At 48.4% G+C, this 23,648-nt stretch overlaps 1 protein-coding gene across 2 annotated transcripts in view; it reads left to right on the top strand.

Annotated features, from left to right (window-relative positions):
- The first annotated feature begins 4,679 nt into the window (after positions 1-4,679).
- Positions 4,680-23,648, top strand: part of CAB39 (calcium binding protein 39) — a 92,418-nt gene continuing 73,449 nt past the window's right edge. Inside the window, exons 1-2 of one of the 2 annotated variants that reach the window (XM_075937496.1) lie at positions 4,680-5,044; positions 6,658-6,804. The gene's annotated coding sequence lies outside the window, so the exon portion shown is untranslated. The remainder of the gene's footprint in view (positions 5,045-6,657; positions 6,805-23,648) is intronic. The other variant, XM_075937497.1, reaches the window with a different exon arrangement.

Here is a 23,648-nt window from a genome sequence, read left to right as displayed (position 1 = left end):
CCTGAGGGATGGGCAGCGCTGTGGGGTCGGTTAGTGTGTGCTGTGTCCCTGAGGGATGGGCAGCGCTGTGGGGCCGGTTAGTGTGTGCTGTGTCCCTGAGGGATGGGCAGCGCTGTGGGGTCGGTTAGTGTGTGCTGTGCCCTGAGGGATGGGCAGCGCTGTGGGGTCGGTTAGTGTGTGCTGTGTCCCTGAGGGATGGGCAGCGCTGTGGGGTCGGTTAGTGTGTGCTGTGCCCTGAGGGATGGGCAGCGCTGTGGGGTCGGTTAGTGTGTGCTGTGCCCTGATGGATGGGCAGCGCTGTGGGGCCGGTTAGTGTGTGCTGTGCCCTGAGGGATGGGCAGTGCTGTGGGGCCGGTTAGTGTGTGCTGTGTCCTGAGGGATGGGCAGTGCCGTGGGGTCGGTTAGTGTGTGCTGTGCCCTGAGGGATGGGCAGCGCTGTGGGGCCGGTTAGTGTGTGCTGTGTCCCTGAGGGATGGGCAGCGCTGTGGGGTCGGTTAGTGTGTGCTGTGCCCTGAGGGATGGGCAGCGCTGTGGGGTCGGTTAGTGTGTGCTGTGTCCCTGAGGGATGGGCAGCGCTGTGGGGCCGGTTAGTGTGTGCTGTGCCCTGAGGGATGGGCAGCGCTGTGGGGTCGGTTAGTGTGTGCTGTGTCCCTGAGGGATGGGCAGCGCTGTGGGGCCGGTTAGTGTGTGCTGTGTCCCTGAGGGATGGGCAGCGCTGTGGGGCCGGTTAGTGTGTGCTGTGTCCCTGAGGGATGGGCAGCGCTGTGGGGCCGGTTCGTGTGTGCTGTGCCCTGAGGGATGGGCAGCGCTGTGGGGCCGGTTAGTGTGTGCTGTGCCCTGAGGGATGGGCAGAGCTGTGGGGCCGGTTAGTGTGTGCTGTGCCCTGAGGGATGGGCAGCGCTGTGGGGCCGGTTAGTGTGTGCTGTGTCCCTGAGCGATGGGCAGCGCTGTGGGGCTGGTTAGTGTGTGCTGTGTCCCTGAGGGATGGGCAGAGCTGTGGGGCCGGTTAGTGTGTGCTGTGCCCTGAGGGATGGGCAGCGCTGTGGGGCCGGTTAGTGTGTGCTGTGCCCTGAGGGATGGGCAGCGCTGTGGGGCCGGTTCGTGTGTGCTGTGCCCTGAGGGATGGGCAGCGCTGTGGGGCCGGTTCGTGTGTGCTGTGCCCTGAGGGATGGGCAGCGCTGTGGGGCCGGTTAGTGTGTGCTGTGCCCTGAGGGATGGGCAGCGCTGTGGGGCCGGTTAGTGTGTGCTGTGCCCCTGAGGGATGGGCAGCGCTGTGGGGCCGGTTAGTGTGTGCTGTGTCCTGAGGAATGGGCAGCGCTGTGGGGCCGGTTAGTCTGTGCTGTGTCCTGAGGGATGGGCAGCGCTGTGGGGCCGGTTAGTGTGTGCTGTGTCCTGAGGGATGGGCAGCGCTGTGGGGCCGGTTAGTGTGTGCTGTGCCCTGAGGGATGGGCAGCGCTGTGGGGCCGGTTAGTGTGTGCTGTGTCCTGAGGGATGGGCAGTGCTGTGGGGCCGGTTAGTCTGTGCTGTGTCCTGAGGGATGGGCAGCGCTGTGGGGCCGGTTAGTGTGTGCTGTGTCCTGAGGGATGGGCAGTGCTGTGGGGCCGGTTAGTCTGTGCTGTGTCCTGAGGGATGGGCAGCGCTGTGGGGCCGGTTAGTGTGTGCTGTGTCCTGAGGGATGGGCAGTGCTGTGGGGCCGGTTAGTCTGTGCTGTGTCCTGAGGGATGGGCAGAGCTGTGGGGCCGGTTAGTGTGTGCTGTGCCCTGAGGGATGGGCAGCGCTGTGGGGCCGGTTAGTGTGTGCTGTGCCCTGAGGGATGGGCAGCGCTGTGGGGCCGGTTAGTGTGTGCTGTGCCCTGAGGGATGGGCAGCGCTGTGGGGCCGGTTAGTGTGTGCTGTGTCCTGATGGATGGGCAGCGCTGTGGGGCCGGTTAGTGTGTGCTGTGCCCTGAGGGATGGGCAGCGCTGTGGGGCCGGTTAGTGTGTGCTGTGCCCTGAGGGATGGGCAGCGCTGTGGGGCCGGTTAGTGTGTGCTGTGCCCTGAGGGATGGGCAGCGCTGTGGGGCTGGTTAGTGTGTGCTGTGTCCTGATGGATGGGCAGTGCTGTGGGGTCGGTTAGTGTGTGCTGTGCCCTGAGGGATGGGCAGAGCTGTGGGGTCGGTTAGTGTGTGCTGTGTCCTGATGGATGGGCAGTGCTGTGGGGTCGGTTAGTGTGTGCTGTGCCCTGAGGGATGGGCAGCGCTGTGGGGCTGGTTAGTGTGTGCTGTGTCCTGAGGGATGGGCAGTGCCGTGGGGTCGGTTAGTGTGTGCTGTGCCCCTGAGGGATGGGCAGCGCTGTGGGCCCGGTTAGTGTGTGCTGTGCCCCTGAGGGATGGGCAGCGCTGTGGGGCCGGTTAGTGTGTGCTGTGTCCTGATGGATGGGCAGCGCTGTGGGGCCGGTTAGTGTGTGCTGTGCCCTGAGGGATGGGCAGCGCTGTGGGGCTGGTTAGTGTGTGCTGTGCCCTGAGGGATGGGCAGCGCTGTGGGGCCGGTTAGTGTGTGCTGTGCCCCTGAGGGATGGGCAGCGCTGTGGGGTCGGTTAGTGTGTGCTGTGCCCCTGAGGGATGGGCAGCGCTGTGGGGTCGGTTAGTGTGTGCTGTGCCCCTGAGGGATGGGCAGCGCTGTGGGGTCGGTTAGTGTGTGCTGTGCCCCTGAGGGATGGGCAGCGCTGTGGGGTCGGTTAGTGTGTGCTGTGTCCTGAGGGATGGGCAGCGCTGTGGGGTCGGTTAGTGTGTGCTGTGCCCTGAGGGATGGGCAGCGCTGTGGGGTCGGTTAGTGTGTGCTGTGCCCCTGAGGGATGGGCAGCGCTGTGGGGTCGGTTAGTATGTGCTGTGTCCTGAGGGATGGGCAGCGCTGTGGGGTCGGTTAGTGTGTGCTGTGCCCTGAGGGATGGGCAGCGCTGCGGGGCCGGTTAGTGTGTGCTGTGCCCTGAGGGATGGGCAGCGCTGTGGGGTCGGTTACTGTGTGCTGTGCCCTGAGGGATGGGCAGCGCTGTGGGGCCGGTTAGTGTGTGCTGTGCCCCTGAGGGATGGGCAGCGCTGTGGGGCCGGTTAGTGTGTGCTGTGCCCCTGAGGGATGGGCAGCGCTGTGGGGTCGGTTAGTGTGTGCTGTGCCCTGAGGGATGGGCAGCGCTGGGGGGTCGGTTAGTGTGTGCTGTGTCCTGAGGGATGGGCAGCGCTGTGGGGTCGGTTAGTGTGTGCTGTGCCCTGAGGGATGGGCAGCGCTGCGGGGCCGGTTAGTGTGTGCTGTGCCCTGAGGGATGGGCAGAGCTGTGGGGCCGGTTAGTGTGTGCTGTGCCCCTGAGGGATGGGCAGCGCTGTGGGGCCGGTTAGTGTGTGCTGTGCCCTGAGGGATGGGCAGAGCTGTGGGGCCGGTTAGTGTGTGCTGTGCCCCTGAGGGATGGGCAGCGCTGTGGGGCCGGTTAGTGTGTGCTGTGCCCTGAGGGATGGGAAGCGCTGTGGGGCCGGTTAGTGTGTGCTGTGTCCCTGAGGGATGGGCAGCGCTGTGGGGTCGGTTAGTGTGTGCTGTGCCCCTGAGGGATGGGCAGCGCTGTGGGGTCGGTTAGTGTGTGCTGTGTCCTGAGGGATGGGCAGCGCTGTGGGGTCGGTTAGTGTGTGCTGTGTCCCTGAGGGATGGGCAGCGCTGTGGGGCCGGTTAGTGTGTGCTGTGTCCCTGAGGGATGGGCAGCGCTGTGGGGTCGGTTAGTGTGTGCTGTGCCCTGAGGGATGGGCAGCGCTGTGGGGTCGGTTAGTGTGTGCTGTGTCCCTGAGGGATGGGCAGCGCTGTGGGGTCGGTTAGTGTGTGCTGTGCCCTGAGGGATGGGCAGCGCTGTGGGGTCGGTTAGTGTGTGCTGTGCCCTGATGGATGGGCAGCGCTGTGGGGCCGGTTAGTGTGTGCTGTGCCCTGAGGGATGGGCAGTGCTGTGGGGCCGGTTAGTGTGTGCTGTGTCCTGAGGGATGGGCAGTGCCGTGGGGTCGGTTAGTGTGTGCTGTGCCCTGAGGGATGGGCAGCGCTGTGGGGCCGGTTAGTGTGTGCTGTGTCCCTGAGGGATGGGCAGCGCTGTGGGGTCGGTTAGTGTGTGCTGTGCCCTGAGGGATGGGCAGCGCTGTGGGGTCGGTTAGTGTGTGCTGTGTCCCTGAGGGATGGGCAGCGCTGTGGGGCCGGTTAGTGTGTGCTGTGCCCTGAGGGATGGGCAGCGCTGTGGGGCCGGTTAGTGTGTGCTGTGCCCTGAGGGATGGGCAGCGCTGTGGGGCCGGTTAGTGTGTGCTGTGTCCCTGAGGGATGGGCAGCGCTGCGGGGCCGGTTAGTGTGTGCTGTGTCCTGAGGGATGGGCAGCGCTGCGGGGCCGGTTCGTTGCGCTGAGGGGCAGGATGCCGGAGGCCGGGTCTGTGTGTACCCCGCAGGGTGAGTGCTACGTGTGCTGTGGCCGGAGAGGGTCCGAGGACGGTCACTGCGCGCTGGGCCCGTGGGCGGCGGGGGCGGTGCTGTGGGCGGGAGGGTTTAGTGCCGAGGGTGGGGGCGGCCATTGTGTTTGCGCTACCAGCATAGCAGTGGTGCGGGGCTAAGCGTGTCCAAGGGCCGTTCCCAACCGAGTTTATTGGCAGACCCGTTCCGGTTGCTAAGCGCCGGTTCCGGTCGCGCAGTCGCGGCGCGGGGTACAGTTGGGAGCGGCCGCGGCTGCCAGGCAGGCGGTGCCTACACCGGGCGCGTTTGTTCCGCCGCGCCGCCAGGGGCAGCAGAGCGGCTGCGGTAGGGAGTCGGGCGCAGGCCGCCGCAGCTGCAGGGCGCTGAAGGGCCGCTGCGCAGCACCGTGGGGCGGGGGAGGGAGCGAGCGACAGACCGTCAGGCGAGCGCCTCGCGTCGTGTACCTCCTCCAGAGCCGCTAGGGTGGGAGCGGGCTCAGCCGGCAAGGTCCCGCTGGAGACGCCAACGACCTGTCTCCCGGCCGCAGACACGACCCCAAGAAGAGGGAGGCACCCGCCACCAGGCCCAGTCCGCGCCGAGCGAAGGTACAGTCACGCTGCCGCCGCGAGTCCCGGCTGGCCTTTGCCGCCGAGCGCGGGCCTGGGCTGGCGGCGGATTGCGGCCGTGGAGCCCTTAGGGCCTGAAGGCGGTAGTGTCTGGAGCCTCCCCCCACTTTACGTCCCGCGGGCCTGTGATGGGGGATGCTAGTGTGAAACCTCCCCCCCCCCCCCGACCCCTCGGGAAGAGAAGAAGGCTCCTGTTGAACTTTGCTCCTGCCTCCCCAGGCCCCGTGGCGGGGAGAGGGAGAGGCTGGGGTGAAGGTCTCTGTGGTCTTTCTCTTCCTCAGTACTTGAGTGAGGAACTTCCCCTGTGGGTAGAGCTGGGTTATCTGGAAACTGTCTCTACTTTCGCCTCCCCCACATCAGGGTAGGCCCTTTCTCTGTAGGGCAGGCCTAGACTCTTGGTCTCTGCTCGAGACAATTCTGTGTCTTCGGCTTGACAAATATTTAGGGGGAGGGCTTCCATGCTTCACTAGCTGCTTCTGCTGCTCTTGGGTTGATGTTGACACGCATTGTTTCCTCTTTAGAGCTGGGGTTTGAACAGACTTCCTGTTACAAAACCGGCAGAGACAAAAATCTGCTTGTCAGTGTCTTGAGAGGGGAAAAAGATCTGCCTTAATGAGAGGAGGATGTACTTCACCTTTTCAGCTGTGGAGAATGAATTGTAGTCTGACTAAAGAGAAATTAATGGCCTTGCTAGTGAGTTGATCTCCCAGGGCAGTAATGATGAGGAAAAAGAATAGAGTAAGTGACTTCACCTTTGCAAAATTGCAGCACACAGTAGCCCAGAGTAGGTCAATATACAAAAGATAAATGAGGCCTTTCAGTAATTGGGCTGTTTTAATCTGTATAATTAACAAGCCCAGTACCTGGTTTTTTTAGTTGCTTTGTACTGAAATAGTAAATAGTGGGGTAGAATTTGGGAATGCCAACAAGGATGGTGACTAGGAAGGGTCAAAGCCCCTCTGCTCCTGACACATTACATAATTTTTTTGCCTAGGGCTGATAGAGTTCACCCTCTGTTTTAGACCCCTCCCCAAAACAGAACCCATGATTAAGGTTGAGAATTACCTTTGGTTAGAATGCTCAGTCCCTTGCAAATTAACAGATTAGAATCTAGGGTCACATCTAGACTTGTGGGAAGATTGACACTGCCGCGGTTGAGCTTCTGTTGTTCTATTTAGTAGGTCTAGTAAAGACCTGCTAAATCGAATGCTGAGGATGTCCCTGTCGGTGCCATTTCTCCCATTGACCTCTTGCTGTGGGAATAGTGCTGAAGTTTGGCTTAAGGTACAGCAACTCATAGTTGAAATTGAGTACCTTAAGATGACCTTCCCCCGTAGTATAGACCTGGCCTAGGACATTTCATTATAAGTTTATTTTAGATTTTAGCAGTTTGTAAATGAGAGGCTTTTAGTGGTGATATAGCTTTGTGCACATCTTGAATTGCTTTGTGTGTGTAGATTGGTTTTAGGTCTATTTTGAAGAGGATGAATGACAGCTAATGTTGTTTATATTTAATTTGTATGCTGCCTTTCATTCTGAAGGTTCCCCAAATGCTTTACAAATGTAACAAATTGATATATAAACTATAACAGGGACCACTTCATCCATCACTGAAATGGAACCACTTCTGGGATGTAAAACGGCTACTGTTTAACAACGCTCAGCAACACTGCACAACAGTTTAGGATGGAACTGAAGAAGAATACTGTTTCCAAATGAAACCACAGGGAGAATTTTAGGTAGGCAAACTAATTATCTAAGTTAGAATTTGGTTAGGAGGACTGCACAACATTTGCCCCTATTTCGGTTACATGCTTTTTTATCTTTATATTACAGGAGACTGACTCTCAAATATTGTATATATATATAAAATTTTCCAATGTGACACAATTGCCAGTACTAGGGCCTGATCATACAAATTTACTTATATGCATAGTCCTCATAGGACTCAATGCAGGAATAACTCTGGATGTGAAAATAACTTGGCAGGATTGGGCTATCACTTAGCAAAGGGCTCCCATAAAATCTAATGTGACCTAACATTTTTGTGAAGGGACTATTTTCTCTTGTTTTGTCAGAGATTACATTTTGATTTTAACTCATTTTTATTTTTATGAAAAATAGTAATCTAGTTGTAATTTATTTAAAACTTGTATTTTACCTGAAGAAAATATGTTAGTTAACACATCCGGTGCATGGGAAAAGATTAAACTTTACCACTTTTCAATTTCTTTAAGACAAGAGACTTATTCTTTTAAAAATAATTATATAAAATGTGGCTCTAAAAAGGTACTTTGCCTTTAAAAACAAAATATTTGAAAATTAATATTTTTTTACTTCTCTGTCAAACACTCCAGTACAAGTTCTGTGCTTCCCTTACAGCAGTTCAAGGTATCATCAGGTACTAGGGATTTTAAAATTTGGTTAAATAGATAATCATGCGACAGTTGAAAAATCTCAGCGGTTATATGGTTACGTGCTGTGGGCTCTGCCGTATAAATAAGCTTAAATAACATAATATCTTAAATAAGCTTTATACCACAGAGCCTGCAGCGAAGCCTCCTTGGGAGCTGGGTGGCTAGCCCCTGCCATCTCCACTCCCAGGGAGGTGGTTTCTCTGCCACAGTGAAGCCACTTCTCAGGGATCCAGGCAGTCAGTCCTTGCCCACCGAGCTCCCGGGGAGGTAGCTTTGCTGCCCTGCTGCAGAGAAGCTGCCTCCCTGGCAGCCTGAGTGTGATTGACACTGACTATATCAATAAGCTGATGCCTATTGGTTTATGGGGGGGGAACCTTTTTTAGGTTGGGGGCTTCTGACCCACAGAAAAATCAGTTGGGGGCCACACACAAGCGAGAAGAAAAAAAAAATACCTACAAACCCTCACTGACGTCCACCCCATCTGAGAAGGAGAAAGACACTCCTCACATTCCCCTCGCACACCAGAGCTTAGGGAGGATCCAGGCTAGTAGACTTTGTGTACTTCAGTCCTGCACGGGGGGAAGTGTTGGTGGGGGGCTGGAGAGCTAGCATGGGCTCCTCAATACTGGGGTGGGGAGAGCTCTGAACCCCGAGGGCCAGATCCAGACAAGCTGGGGGCTGCAATCGACCCTCAGGTGTTAGATTCCCCACTGCTGAAACAGTTACTCAGTTATACTTTATCGTTCCTATCAGGAAATGCAACTTTCTTTACGGTGTTTAGGTGTTTATGAGGTCATAAACAGAGGAAATACAATACTATGATCCGAAAATATTATTTTGTTCACTTTTAAGTAATACAGAGAGTTTCTTATTTAACAAAGTATATTTTAATTATTATATACATATACATACACACACACGTATGTATGCATGCATGCATGGCTTTTCTAGTTAAAGAAGTTTAACGGAATAATATTGCATAAACCAGAATAAGCAAATTAGTTGTTAGTGTCAGAAGTTAGTTGCTATTGTGAGAAGTATCATTTGACACTTCATTCAGTCTTCTTGTGCAATGGTACAAAACTGATCTTTAAAAATAACAAAAAGCATAAAATATTGTCCCACAGACCTACTTGTGTTTGTAAGAGTGCCATTGACTTGCTATTATAAGAGAATTTTTTACATTTAGTATCCATAGTTGTTTGTGACATAAGTGATTGAGCCATATAGTTTTAAGATTTTTCTTGAATTGCCTTATTGTGTAGTTGGTTGACTGATGATAGTTTAAGATTTCTCTCATAGAAGATACAGCCTCATCTTATGCAGGGGTACTTTATCTTATCATAAATTTCTGGTAACATAGAATCATAGAATACTAGGACTGGAAGGGATGTCCAGACGTCATTTAGTCCAGTCCCCTGCCCTCATGGCAGGATCAAATACTGTCTAGAACATCCCTGATAGACATTTATCTAACCTACTCTTAAATATCTCCAGAGATGGAGATTCTACAACCTCCCTGGACAGTTTATTCCAGTGTTTGACTACCTTGACAGTTAGGAACTTTTTCCTAATGTCCAGTCTTAACTTACCTTGCTGCAGTTTAAGCCCATTGCTTCTTGTTCTATCCTCAGAGGCCAAGATGGACAGGTTTTCTCCCTCCTCCTTATGACACCCTTTTAGATACCTGAAAACTGCTATCATGTCCCCCCTCAATCTTCTCTTTTCTAAACTAATCAAACCCAGTCTTTTCAGCCTTCCTTCATAGGTCATGTTCTCTAGACCTTTAATCATTCTTGTTGCTCTCATGTCTTGCTCACAGCACACCTGTTAATGCATCCCAGAATCATGTTTGCTTTTTTTGCAACAGCGTCACACTGCTGACTCATTCAGCTTGTGGTCCACTATAACCCCTATATCCCTTTCTGCCATACTCCTTTCTAGGCAGTCGCTTCCCATTCTGTATGTGTGAAACTGATTGTTCCTTCCTAAGTGGAGCACTTTGCATTTGTCTTTATTAAACATCATCCTGTTTACCTCAGACCATTTCTCCAATTTGTCCAGATCATTTTGAATTATGACCCTAAACTAGATGCAGACAAAAGTGTACAAACATGCTAAGAAAACACCATCTCTTGGAAATCCTTGATTTCTGTTGTAAAATGTTTATTCAGTAAGACAGTGGTCACTAACCAGTAGATTGGGATCTACCAGTTGATCTTGGAGCCTCTGGCAGGTGATCCTGCTGGTTTGATCAGGAAGCTCTCAAGCTCTGGTACATCAGTTGTCCTTCCACCTGCTGTCATGGTGTACCTGCCCTCTGCTTTGGAGCTGCTGGCCTGGGAGCCTCCTGCTTGCTTTGCAGGGTGTGGTAGGGAGGTGTGTGTGTGTGTTGGGGGGGGGGGCCCTAATATCAGTGTCCCCCCACCACCACTTCTATTCCTGATCTCCACACAGAAAGAAGGGGATGGAGGGAGCTTGGCAATGCAAATCTGTCACTCTCACACACTCTGTGTGTGTCATTCTCACAAACACACACTGTCCTTCACTCATCTCCCGACCCAACACATACATGAAGGGTTGTTGTTACTCTTCACTGCTGGCAAAGTGTGCTTTTTTTGGTTTTGGACTGGTCTCTGCATTTCATCATTTTTGTTTCTCTCTATTGCTTACATTTAATTATTTTAGTAGTGAGTTCTAAATTTCTAACACATAAAATGCCTAAAATATGGTGCTGTATTCTGTCTACTGTGTGGTTCCTCAAGTTCTTTTTGAAACCTGGAATTACTAGGCTCTAGTGCCTCCAGAGTTCATTCTAGATCATGTGAGGTTTTTGTGAGAGGTAAAAATGAGATCACTATTTATGTATAATAGAATCAGATGCAGAGCTGAATGTTTTAAGCATATTGAGGTTACAGCTAAAGGTTTATTTAGGATCCTCTGTTTAAAACTTAGTAATGACTGTAGTACACTTCTGGGTTTCATAAATAGTAGGTAAATTAAGAGGATTTTTTGCCATAAGTAGAATTCTGGTAATGACATTTTAATGTAGATAAGGTTAAAAGAGTGATTATTGGGAACACATTATGATTGCACATATTTATTCTGAGGGCCTTTTCCAAGGCTTTTCTGCTGTTTGTACAAATCAAGATGTTATTACTGTGCACAAAATGAATGGTAATAGTTGCAAAGACACAACAACATTGGTAGCTATGTTCCAGAACTTTTATTTGCATGGTGTATGTACAAAGCAAAGTAACAGTTTGGTTTTTAAATATAGAGTAATTTTAAAAAATCTTGAAAATTTCTGCAATTTCCTTATAGAATATGAACTAGGGATAAAAAATCCCATTTACTTAGCTAAGCAGTTAAACATGGTTAACGGTTAACTGGAACTGGTAAGCATCACCTAGTAACCGGTTAACCTTTCACATACCTAATATGGACCATGTGATGTCATGTTTAGTTGCTCTTTTCACTAATTTACATTTTTAATACCAACTATAATAGCAATCTTAATTACAGGATTTGCTATCTAGCCGTGAAAGCTTCGTTTGATTTAATGTGGATGTCTTTTGTATCTAACGTGAATCCATAAAAAACATTAATTTTCCCCTGCTATATTATCTTCCGCTGGTTAAAATGCATGCATGCGAAGCTTGATGTTTCTTTTAGATGTTCCAGGCATGAATTATTTGAGTTAGAAATGCAAGTGACTAGTTGACTATCCAAGAAGCATATGTTTACCGAACAGTTGACTAATGACTCTTTCCCCCTCCTCTCACCTCTATTAGAGAGAAGCAGCAAGTTGGGGGAGCAGGAGCCAGTGCTGGGGGGTGCCAGTTTAAAAGCCGGTCTCCTCCTCCTCCCCTGAACACCATCTGGGGGTGGAGCACAGTGGGGAACTGATGGTGCTTCTGTCTTTTAAAAGCAGAAGTGCTGCAGAGACCATGGGTGTGTGGGGAACTCAAGCAGCCCCCTGCTGGCCCTGTGCTCCCTGCCCTTATCGACTAATGGAATAGTCGATGCAAATTCCATTAACTATTCAATTAGTTGATTGATCTAAATTAATCCCTATTGAGTAAGAGAACTATTTTTGAAAATTACCTGTCTGGTTACCTAACTTTCTGTGCTCAATATTATGAATGTTTTATATGTTTTAATTGCCTCCACACTCTCTCTTCAAACCTCATAATAAAGCTTATGTTGTACCTGTGGCACACTAAAAGTTGTCTCTGTTAATGAAATTAAATTCTACTTTAGTAGGAAAGAGGAGAGCATGATAGGAGAAACACAAAAAATAAAAGTAAGGTGATGCTGAGTTGGCTTGCCTTAAAAGCCTGGCTAAGTGGTTTTTTTTGTTTGTTTGTTTTTAAATATGTGCTTTAAACTTAGTTTGCTAAATCTGTATTTAGGTACATACATAAGTGGCCTGAGTTAAAAAAGTTAAGACTCCGGTAACTTAAATTGAAGTCATTTGAGTTGAGTTCCTCTGTTACTAAACAGAATTATACTTTCTTCTTAGATTACCTCATAATCAAATAACATATTAACATGTCATCTATTTAAATACTGTTTGTAAAGGGATGAATTTAGGAATGAACCAAGCTATAAGAAGATACACATTCAGTGTATACAGAAATAATCATGTAAATTCCTCAAACCATTGCAATTTTTTTTTTAAGAAGAAACATCAATTCAGGAAGTAATTTTGTTATTTTAAATTACTACTGCTACTTACATTCAGACACCAGAGTTTTGGATGTTTTATCTAGTACCCTATTCACACAGCACCATAAAAGTATGCTGAACATATATATTATAAACATGTAGAAAAGTGTGTGTTTTTTGGACATAATTCACACTTAGTTACCTCTTGAAAACCTATAAAAAGGGGAATCACATTTTTGGAAGAAATATCTAAGGGCATGTCTACACTGCCACCCTAGTTCGAACTAGGGTGGCTAATGTAGGCATTCGAAGTTGCACCGCCGTTTTTAAATCCCTGTTAGTGCGGACTCCGTGCCCGCGGCTACACGTGGCACGGAGTAGGTAGTTCGAATTAGGCTCTCTAATTCGAACTGCCGGTACATCTCGTCTGCACTAACGGGGATTTAAAAATGGCGGCGCCCGGCAAGATTCAAATGAAGCCCGGGATATTTAAATCCCGGGCTTCATCTGCAAGTTCGAATGCCTACATTATCCACCCTAGTTCGAACTAGGGTGGCAGTGTAGACATACCCTAACACTGTAGCTCATCTATCCATATAATGGTAACATTGTACTGCTTTCTAATAAAATATCAACTTTGATTATAAGTTCTTTTTAAAAGCCCACTAAATGTTATACTGATTTTTTTTTCGATCTTGAAAGTCTCAGTTGAAAAGCATAATAGCATTTTGTATGTGTTTCAGAAATATTAAAAGTTTTAATTGGTGCAGGGATATTTAAATATCAGTTGAACAGTGGAACTCTGGGAATGCAAAGATTTGTCTACGTATAAAACACCTCACCTTTAGCTAGATTAAATCTTTAATCTTAAAATGTTTTTGAGTGCATCTTTCTTTACATGTATATAAATTACTCCATGGCTGTGTCTAGACTACATGCCTCTGTCGGCAGAGGCATGTAGATTAGACAGATAGGAAAAGGCAAATGAAGCCGCGATTTAAATGATTGCGGCTTCATTTACATTTACATGGCTGCCGCGCTGAGCCGACAAACAGCTGATCAGCTGTTTGTCGGCTCGCGCGCTAGTCTGGACGTTCCCCCTGTCGACATCAAAGCCCTTTGTCGGCAGCCCCGTTATTCCTGTTTGTCGGCTCAGTGCGGCAGCCATGTAAATGTAAATGAAGCCGCGATCATTTAAATCGCGGCTTCATTTGCCTTTGCTGAACAAACAAATCTACATGCCTCTGCCGACAGAGGGATGTAGTTTAGACGTACCCCATATGTAAAATAAAGTAATTTACTGCTTTTGGTAATTGCCTTGTATATCAATTATCAACATTGCTGAAAATGTACAATAGGGGTGTTCAATTGCATGTATTTAGATAAACGTGTAACTGCTGAAAATTTCAGCAGTTACACATTTACAGGCAGGGGGAGGTGGCTCCCCACCTTTGCAGCCTAAAAGCTGGCTTTATCATGCGTAGCAGTTCCTGCTTGCTCACTGCACTGCTGCTTCTGTATCAGAGGCACGAGCACGGGCAGGTGAGTGGGGGAGCCAGCACTTAAACACACTGGAAACACGGGGTGGGGACAGACTGTGTAACATTGAAGGTTAACCGATGAGCCCAGGCACACGTGCACACGTTTACACTTTCACATCCCTAATGTACAAGTACTTCATTTTGTTACTAAAGGAAGTGTGACTAACAGTTTAACTAATAGAAAAACAGATTTCAAACTCTTAATAAAGGAGTGCTGCTTAGGAAGAACTGAGACTTCAATGAAGTGCTTAAATACCTACTTTTCCAATGTGTTTAGGATCAATTTTTGTGGGGGATTAATACATTTATTCCCGTACAACTTCAAACAGTTTCACAGCTTCACAGATTTGTTTAGTGGGCAGAAATATACATCTCTGTTTATACCCTTATGAAGGTAGATTATCAAAAGTGATAATTATGAAAACAAGTATCAGAGGGGTAGCCGTATTAGTCTGAATCTGCAAAAGCGGTGAGGAGTCCTGTGGCACCTTATAGATTAACCGAATTATGAAAACAAGCATTCTTGGATATGTAGAGCATGAGATCTCCAGGTTCCATTGGTGAGAAGAAGTCTTTCTCTGGCCAGTAGAGAAATAATCAGTTTAAATCTAACAAAATATGTGTCTCCAGAACTTGTTTACACTTTTCAAAAGAGTCTTTAAAATAATGGAGAATCTTTCAAATATAAAAGGATACTATTTTGTCTTGCTGACTCTTCATTCATCTTCAGTATTGTTTTTCTGTACTAATTTGATCCTTAGAAAGTAACTCACTTCAGAACAGTGGTCACCAATCAGTAGATTGGGATCTACCAGTAGATCTTGGAGCTGCTGACGGGTGATCCTGACTGGTTTGGCCAGGAAGCTATCAAGTGCTGGCATTTTAGTTGCCCCTCCACCCACTCTTATGCTGCTCCGACCCTCTGCCTTGGAGCTGCCCCCTTGGGAGCTTCCTGCTTGCTGTGCAGGGTGTATTGGGGGGGGGGGGGTTAGCGGTGCTGATGCCAGGGTGTCCTTGGTCCCCCCACTTCTGTACCCTATCTCCACACTGAGAGAAAGGGATGGAGCTTGGCAATGCAAATTTCTGTTACTCTCACAAAATGTGTATGTCTCTGACATGCTCACAAACACACTCTGTTCCTTATCTCCCAACACGGCACATGGGGGGGGGGGGGGGGAGAGAGGGTTTTTACTGCTTGCAAAGTGGGTTATTTTTGGTTTTTGACTCGTCCGTGCATTTCATCATTTTCATTTCTGTCTTATGCTTGCATTTAATTCTTTGAGTAGTAAGTTCTAAAATACCTAACCTATTGTGGCTGGAGTAATTATCCCCATGGTAATTGCTGCTCCTGGAATTGACTGGTGTTTCCCTGCAGCCCCTGAGAGAGGCAGATTGGGGGGGTTCCATGTGCCATCCTTGCCTGCAGATACTGCTCCTGAAGCTCCCATTGATCAACAACGGGGAACTTTGACCAGTAGAAGCTGTGGGCTCAGTGCCTATAGATGAGGGGCAGCACGTGGTGCCATGGAGCCACTGCTGTACAGGCCAGCTGCTTTCAGGAGTGGTGCAGGGCCAGGTCAGGAGTAAGCCTGCCTTAATTCCACTGCTCTACTACTCAGAAGCAGTCTCAGTTAGATGGTGCCCAGGTAGAGGCTGTTCCGTGAACCCCTGTCCTAGCCCTGAACCTCTTTCTACTCCCAACCTCCTGCCCCAGATGTGAGTTCTCCTGCCCTCAAATTCCTTCCCAGAGCTTGCATCTTGAAACCTCTCCTGGACCCCCAAATCATCACCCTGGGCTAAGACAAGAGCCCCTCCCACACTCCAAATCCCTTGGCCCAAGACCAGAACCTGCACCCCACCCCTTACCCCAGCTTGGTGAAAGTAAATACAGTTCAGGGAGGAAGGGGGATGGAATTGAGCAGGGTGAGGCCATGGAGCAGAGGTAGGGCCTCAAAGAAGGGGGATGGGAAGGAAGTGGAAGAAGAGTATTTGGGTTTCAGGTAGAACTTACATTGCATTTAAATTGAAAAAGTGATATTGTGGTTAAAAAGGTTGGAGACCACTGCCTTAGAAAGTAGCAAGCTTTATCTAGAGATGCGTTTACACTGCACCATTATTCCAGATTAATTACCATTATTCCAGAAAAACAGTACTAGTGTCCACACAGCAATTGTGTTATTTCAAAAGAAAATTGAAACAATAGAGGGCTTTTTCTAACATTGGTAAACCTCATTCCACGAGGAATAAAGCCTCTTCTGAAAAAGGTCTTTCAGAAGAGGGTATGTGTGGATGCTCCACTGCTGCTGTGTTGAAATAGCTTCTCATCATGGCCATTCTAAGTTATTCCTCCCCAGTGCCTCCTGGGGCTCTAAATCGAGATAGCGCATCCACATTAGGGATTAATTTTGAGGCTTCCCTGTAGTGTGAATGCTCTATTTCTAAATAGCTTTTCTGAAATAAGCTTGCAGTGTAGCTGTACCCTAGGTGAATGCGTTTTTCAAGCACTGGTCCTTTGGCGGGGGTGGGGAAGGCAGGTTCTTTCTAGCATTTGTGTTTAGAAGTGCATAGTGGAGAGACAGAATTCCCTTCCACCCCTGCCAAGGGCAGCCAGCTTCAACAGTGTTAGTGAGCATGCTTAGTATAAGCCAAGAAGCAAATCTGGGGGGGTGGGAAGGAAGGACATTCATGACCCTGCATTTCCTCCCATCCCTGTAACATTGTCTTAAACTGAGTAAAATGCAAACTGGCTCTGAGAAGATTTTCAAAACATCTTACAATGCATACTCCAAATCTGCAATACTTGCCATGCCAGTCCTAAACTTTTCTTGAGGAGAGATTGGCAATAATTCAGGATTGTTTGAGGAGCTGTAAGTAATGTCCATTAGAGATGTCAGCGTTTATCCACTACTTGATTTACCGATAAGCCATGGCTTCTCAGTTAATCTTATCTGTTACATGCAACCTCCCCCCCCCCCCCCCCCGCTTGCTGCCTCTATCAGAGGCAGCAAGGTGAGAAGGGAGTAGGAGCAGGTGCCCATGAGGAGCTGGCTTTAATTAGGCTACCCATGAGCACCAGATCCGCTTGCCCCGCCCATCCCAACGCAGCTTCATCTGATAGAGAGGCAGTGATGCAGAGAGTGAGGGGGTACACTGAAGCCATTACATACAGGGAGCTGGCTTTTGGATCTTCACATGTGCCAGATCTGTGGACTGGTCTGCCCCCCGTCGCTGCCTCCTACAGAGGCAGCGGTGTGGGGGGAAGGGGTGGCAGGAGCCAGTGCTGGTGAAGAGCCATCTTAAAAGCCAGATACCCAAACACCAGCTCCAGAGTGCCACCTCCCTCCTCTCCCCCTCCCACCACACTGCATGGAGGGGGGAGTGGTGGGGGAGGCTGCCACAAAGCAGCCTCTGTCCGCAGCAGCCTAGGCTTGCGGCAGCAGCCCCTGTCTGCTGCGGATTGGTGCAGTAGGGCTGCTAAGGCAGGCTTCCTGCCTCTCCTGGCACTGCAGATCATGCGGTACCCCAGAAGTAGCCAGCTGCAGGTTCCCAGCCAGTGGGAATGTTGAGCTAGTGCTCAGGGTAGGTACAATGCAAGGAGCCCTGTGCACTCTTCCCGCCCCACCTACGAGCTGGGCCTGTTGCTGGCTGCTTTTGGGGTACAGTGTAATCTGTGGTGCCAGGCAAGCCAGGTAGTCTGCCTTAGCACCCTCATTGGCCACATGATTACTCTGCAGCAATGAGGTCCAATGCCATGACCCTGTTACTGGGTTGCGACCGAAAGTTTAAAAACCACTGCTTTAGTGACTTGAGGGAACACAGTTAATTCAGGGACAGAGAGGGTGGCAAGTGAATAGTGATTGTTGCACTTAAGATCTAAATTTGTACCTTTTAAACACAGCACTGACCTATCGCTTCTACTAACCTGAATTTCAAGGTTGTGTCTACATTGGCAAGATTTAGCGCAAAAGCAAGTGCTTTTGCAGCAAAATCTTGCCGCCTGTCTACACCGGCCGCGAGTATTTGCGCAAGAACACTGACATTCTACTGTATGAAATCAGTGCTGCTTGCGCAAATTCTCTGACGCTCCTGCTCTTGCACAAGAAGCCAATGTAGAGAGGTGACATCAATTTCTTGCGCAAGAAAGCTCGATGGCTAAAATGGCATCGGAGCTTTCTTGTGCAAGAGAGCATCTACACTGGCATTGATACTTTTGCGCAAAAGCAAATCTTTTGCGCAAAGACACATGCCAGTATAGACGCTGTCTTACTCAAATACTCTTAATGCAAAAACTCTTGCGTTTAGAGTATTTGCGCTAATTCTTGCCAGTCTAGACATAACCAAAGTATATGTATGCTGTTAGGAGGAAAAGTTATTGTAGTTCATCTTCTCTAATAAGCCAGCTCCCTTAGCATCTGGGAAATTACTGGGGTTCAAAAATTTATTAACTTCTAGAGGTGGATTAAGATTTATTGGGACATAAAGAACATTTGCCCCTGTCCCGTTCTCCTCTCCCCAGCCCCCCAAGTCTTTGCTGTCTGACCTAGTTGGAAGCTAGGCTGTGGTAAGAGCTGCTGTGGAGAGACCTAGACCCTCCACTTGACCTAGACTAGACAGTGCGCCGTGGGGAGCAGGGAGGCGGGCCATAGACTGCTTTCCAGCAGTGAAGTGGGCAATATGGTCACCCTATCACTGCTGGTTTTCAGCTTCTAATTGTAAGGGGGCAGGGCCCCAAGAGGAAGAGGAGAAGCAGGGAGCTAGGGCAGTGCTAATCTGCCATTGCTAATTTCTTTCTTTCTTTAAGAATGTTTAGAAAGATTAAATCATGTTAGGATGTACAAAAATACTTCTAGGCTGTGTCTAGACTGGCAAGTTTTTCCGTGAAATCATCTGCTTTTGCGGAAAAACTTGCCAACTGTCTACATTGGCCGCTTGAATTTCCGCAAGAACACTGACGATCTCATGTAAGATCCTCAGTGTTCTTGCGGAAATACTATGCTGCTCCCGTTCGGAGCAAAATCATTTGCGCAAGAGGGCCAGTGTAGACAGCACAGTACTGTTTTGCGCAAAAAAGCCCCGATGGCTAAAATGGCGATCGGGGCTTTTTTTTTGTGCAAAAGTGTGTCTAGATTGGCACGGACGCTTTTCCGCAAAAAGTGCTTTTGCGGAAAAGCGTTCGTGCCAATCTAGATGCTCTTTTCCGAAAATGCTTTTAACGGAAAACTTTTCCGTTAAAAGCATTTCGGGAAAATCATGCCAGTGTAGACGTAGCCCTACTGTTTACTCAGTTTCATGCTGGAACTGGAATACACTAAACCAAATTAAGGACACTTGAATTCTGAACGAGTGTGTTCACATAGGACTTTAATATGGCTTAACTAATTTATTCACACCTTTACTTCACTTTAATTTTCCTCTGTGTTCCCATATAGAGAACATCTAGTAAAGCTGGAAAACTCAGCCCTTTTATCCAAACTATAGAAATAGATACTACATAATTCAGCTAAATACAACTTTGAAGGCGCTTTATACTTAATATGAAGCATAAAAATAAACTTTCAGGAGTTAGCTAGGAAGTTGTAAATGAGTGTAGAGAGAGATGATAAAATACAGGGATGTTAATTTTTAATTAGTTAAAATTCTTAGTAATTAATTAGAAAAATATGTAAACATCTGATAGCTAGCTGGGTTATATGAAATGGATTATTTCCGTTTGGTAACTTTGCAGAAATCGCCATTGCAGTCTCTACCTATTTTGGTAATCGTAGGAGTGTTGAAAACAGAATATTTTTATCGTTTCTTTTGTACTAACTTTGTCCAGGAGTATGCTTTGACTTTGGCGAAAAACTACTAGGGTCTCCAAATACAATATGTAAAAGTCCTTCTAAATTTAAAATTTCTGCCAATCTATTATGTATTTGAGAGAGTTTGCATGTCTGTTCAAGAACTCCTGTTAAATGGTAAGAGCTAGGACCATCACATTTGGTGTACAGTTTCCTCTTATCATAACTTAAAACAAGGTAGGAGTTTGGGTTTGCCAGGAAAATGGAATATGCCTGGAATGGGATTACTTCTCATAAAACCATGGAGAAAAGAGACAGTATCAAGCCATCTGGTACTGCACCCAAACCCAAGCCTCTCACTCTCCAGATGCCCATTAGGGAGGACAGGGGGTGAAGCTTCTCCTCTCCCCTTCCCTCCCCTCCCCCAATTCATATGGAAACATTGCTGGCTGTTCTCCTTCATCAGGGATTGAGGGGAAAGTGTACAGTTAGCTGCATTCCTCACTCTGGCTAGGGAGCAGATGAAACTTAGAACTGCCCTCTAGGGCTGCAGAGGCTACGGAGAGGTGCTTCTCCCCTGGCCCCAAGCTGCTGCGGTAAGAAAGGACTTGGATAGCCTTTTCTCCGTGGGGAACCCTGCATGCTTGAACCCCTCATCCCCAGCCCCATCTCCAAGCAATGATTTAAATAAAGCATGTATATTTTCATTTTATTTTCCAGAAAACAATAATTAATTGAATTTAGGACTAGAGCAATGCCAGTAAATCTTCTAATATAATTTTAGTTGTCATTGGAAATACAAACAGAAATTAAATAAATGCTAGTCAGAGTTTCTGCTGACTTGCTTCCATAAGACTACTTTTTCAGCTTTGGAAACAACAGAAAAATATATTGGACTTCATAAATAATTTTTAAGTTTATCAAAGGCAATTTTTGAGAGTATAGTATTCCTATAAATCAGATTTTTAGTACCGCTCAATCTGTCTTCTGGTATTGAAAAGTTTACTATTTCACTACTGTGGACTAGTGTACCAGAGGAATATGCAAATAAATTTTTCCCTGTAAAAGATTGTGAGGAAGAGATTTAGTCCCCAGCAGATTTTGTCAGAACAAAAGAAAAAAAAATTCCTTTGTGGTTTTACTAGAGCAGGAGTTGGCAATTCCTCCCCCCCCCCTTAGGGAGTATGTGCTGGTGCTCGAGCCTTGTGCCACCCTGCAAGATTACAGTGTCAGTGCCAGCTTCCCGGGGGGGAGGGGGGGGAGCCCCAAGCCTCCCAGCTGGATCAGGCTCGCAGGGAAGAAGCCAGAGCTAGAAATGGCTCCACACACTACCACTTTCCCTTCCCTGTCTATGGGAACAGCAGCACACAGATGTGCTTCTTGGAGGCTTTCCTTGCTGCCCCCATTGGAGCAGCGGAGAAAGCTTTGGATGCCTGGAAGCAGTGTGCATCATGAAAACAAGGCCCCTCATGACCAGCCTTCTCATGCACTCTCTTCCCTCCAGCCCCCTCATGCACTTCCTCCCCTGTGGAGTCCCTGCACCCTCAGCCTGCTCCTGCACCCTCTCCTGCTTCTGCATGCTCCCCCAAGTCAGACACCCTGCTCTCACTCTGCTTCTGTCCCCTTGCCCTGGCCAGACACATACCCATAGCCTGCTCCTGACCCTCTCCCCTCTCTAGACCCCCCTCCTCTGCTCCTTCCCCCTCCACCCTGCTCAGACACCTATCCCCAGCCTGCTCCTTCACCCTCCTCCTGGCCAGATACCTACCCTGAGTTTGTTCCTGAATCTTCCCTCCTGACCAGACACCCTGCCCCCAGCCCTCTGCCCTGGACAAACACCTTGCCCCCTCTGCTGGTCAGACACTTGCTGTCAGCTTGCTTCTGCCCCCTCCCCCTCTCCAGACACCCTGCACAGCCTGCTCCTCCACCCTCTCCCTCAACAGATACACTACTCTCAGCCTGCTCCTGCCTGGCTAACAAGGACTCAGTCAGGGCCCAGCCCTCATCTGGCTATAGTGCCCTGTCCACGGCCCTAATCCTATTTCTCACTCCCAGTGCTCTGCCCTCTGTACCTCTGACACACTCAAACCCTCTGTCCTGAGCCCCTCATACACTCCAACCCTGACTCTGCACACCCACATCCACAAATTGCACCCTAGCATAGGGATGTAAGTGACTAGTTGCTTCCTCCCCCTTGCTACCTCTATCAAAGAGAGGCAGCATTGGTAGGAGCAGGAGCTGGCTTAAAAGCTGGTTCCCCCCAGCACCATCTCCGTGCGGGGCCAGGGGTAGAGGTGCAACAGGGAACTGGTGGCACTTCCAACTTTGAAAGAGTGGGGCTTCTGCTTTCAGAAACAGTGAGCATGGGGCCAGCAGAGGACTGCTTGAGTCTCCCACTCACCCTGTGCTCCTGCACATTTAAGTAGTTGATGGAAATACCATCGACTATTTGATTAGTTGATTAATTTTAATTAATCAGTCATGCAAATGGGCATTCTTATACTGGCTCTTTGTTAACCACTTGTTCTGAATTCTGATGTAATTTGGCTCTTTGGTTTGAAAAATTTGCCAACCCCTCAACTAGAATATCTGGCATTCTAGAAAATGTACACTAAAAAAGATTAATTTAGAGTTTTATAGTTGTTTTATCAGTCAGTAATCTGAGTAAATCTCAGATTAAATTGATTGGTGTGACAAAGTCCCTAGTGGATTTTGTGAAGTCTGGTAGGGATGTGCATCTGTATCAGAAGTAGCAGCACGGGGTGGCCACTGGGATGTGCATCTGTATCAGAATCAGCAGCATGAGGTGGCCACTTGTGGAGCCTCTTGCCCCTTGTTGCTGCCTCCTACAGAGGCAGCAGCATATGTGTGGGGAACAGACAGGAGCCAGGGTTCGCTGGAAGCTGTCTTAAAACCCAGCCCTGGCATAGCCACCTGCCCCCTGCGCCACTGTCTCTGCATCAGAGGCAGCAGATGTGGGGAACGAGCTGATTGCTGTGAGCACTGACTCTCCCCCCCCCCCCCCTTTAAATGTGTAATTGCTGGTTAATTACAGAAATATACACACTGTAACATCCCTAGTCTATGACTCGTCTCCTTTTCCTAGTTCCGGGAAACTCTTCTTTGAGCATGGTATGTTTTTTGTGGGGGGATGTGGATTGAACTTTTTTTTTTAAAACCATAACCAGAACTTTTACTACAAAAGACCTTAAAATGATCTGATGCTAGATTAGTCTGTTATCTTCTGAAAACTTGTTCCACAGCTGGATCCCCTTACCTCAGCATGTCTCATCTGGTTTTTATGACCTGTGTTGCCCCCGAGGAGCACAATTGTCTTGGCTGTTTAGCGATGGCAATGTAGTTTCTTTTGTACCTGGTGGTAATCCATTAATTGCTGTCAGAGCTTGGTTGGGCCTTTAGGGATGATGGACTCAGCCACACAGGTGATGAATTAGCTTCTGCCCTCTTACTCATCCCCCAGCTGTGTGTGTGTGTTTGTGTGTTTGTTTTTAAAGGGTCAAAGACCAGACAACAGCAGAGGGGGTTTGCTTACTGATCTATTAATCAGAGAGAGAGTTAGTCAAGATGGGTAAGTGCCTGGGGAAGGATTCCAGCTAGGAGAGGCCTCGGAGTAGTAGCTGGAATTATTTTTAATTCATGAAAGCCCTTTGTGACATCTTTTTTTTTAATTGAAGAGAGGAAACTGAGGCACGGTGTCTTTGCTACATGAGGGTTCTTCAGTGGCAATTGCCCCTGTTATGATGATTTTGAATAGCAAGCTTGAAATATTAGTGGGAGCAGAATGGGAGTCAGTTGCGGAACTAGGAAAAAGGCACATTTTGCACAAGCTGGAGTCTTTGCACTGTTTTCATATCACCTTTAGATAGAGAATTATAGTAATCTAGTCTGCAGATGACAAATACATGAATCACTGTAGCCAGGTCTGTATAGGGGAAAAAATAGTGTGGTAGTGAAAGACAGCATTTTTTTGTCACTGGCATGCTAGCTGATGAGTAAGCTTGACAGGATTTGAGTTTAATCATTAAATGTCTGTAAACATAGATTTCAGCTGACCTACTGAAATTCATGGAAAAATCATTTGGAAATGGTTTTTGTTCCTGCAGGGGTCAGGGGTTATTCTCTCTCCTCTTCCCTCCCGCCCCACCATTTGCAG

Source organism: Pelodiscus sinensis, chromosome 10, assembly GCF_049634645.1.
Source record: "Pelodiscus sinensis isolate JC-2024 chromosome 10, ASM4963464v1, whole genome shotgun sequence".
In the NCBI taxonomy this organism is placed as follows: Eukaryota; Metazoa; Chordata; order Testudines; family Trionychidae; genus Pelodiscus; species Pelodiscus sinensis.
Note: the sequence above shows the minus strand (reverse complement) of the source record. Positions and strands in the feature narration are given on the sequence as shown.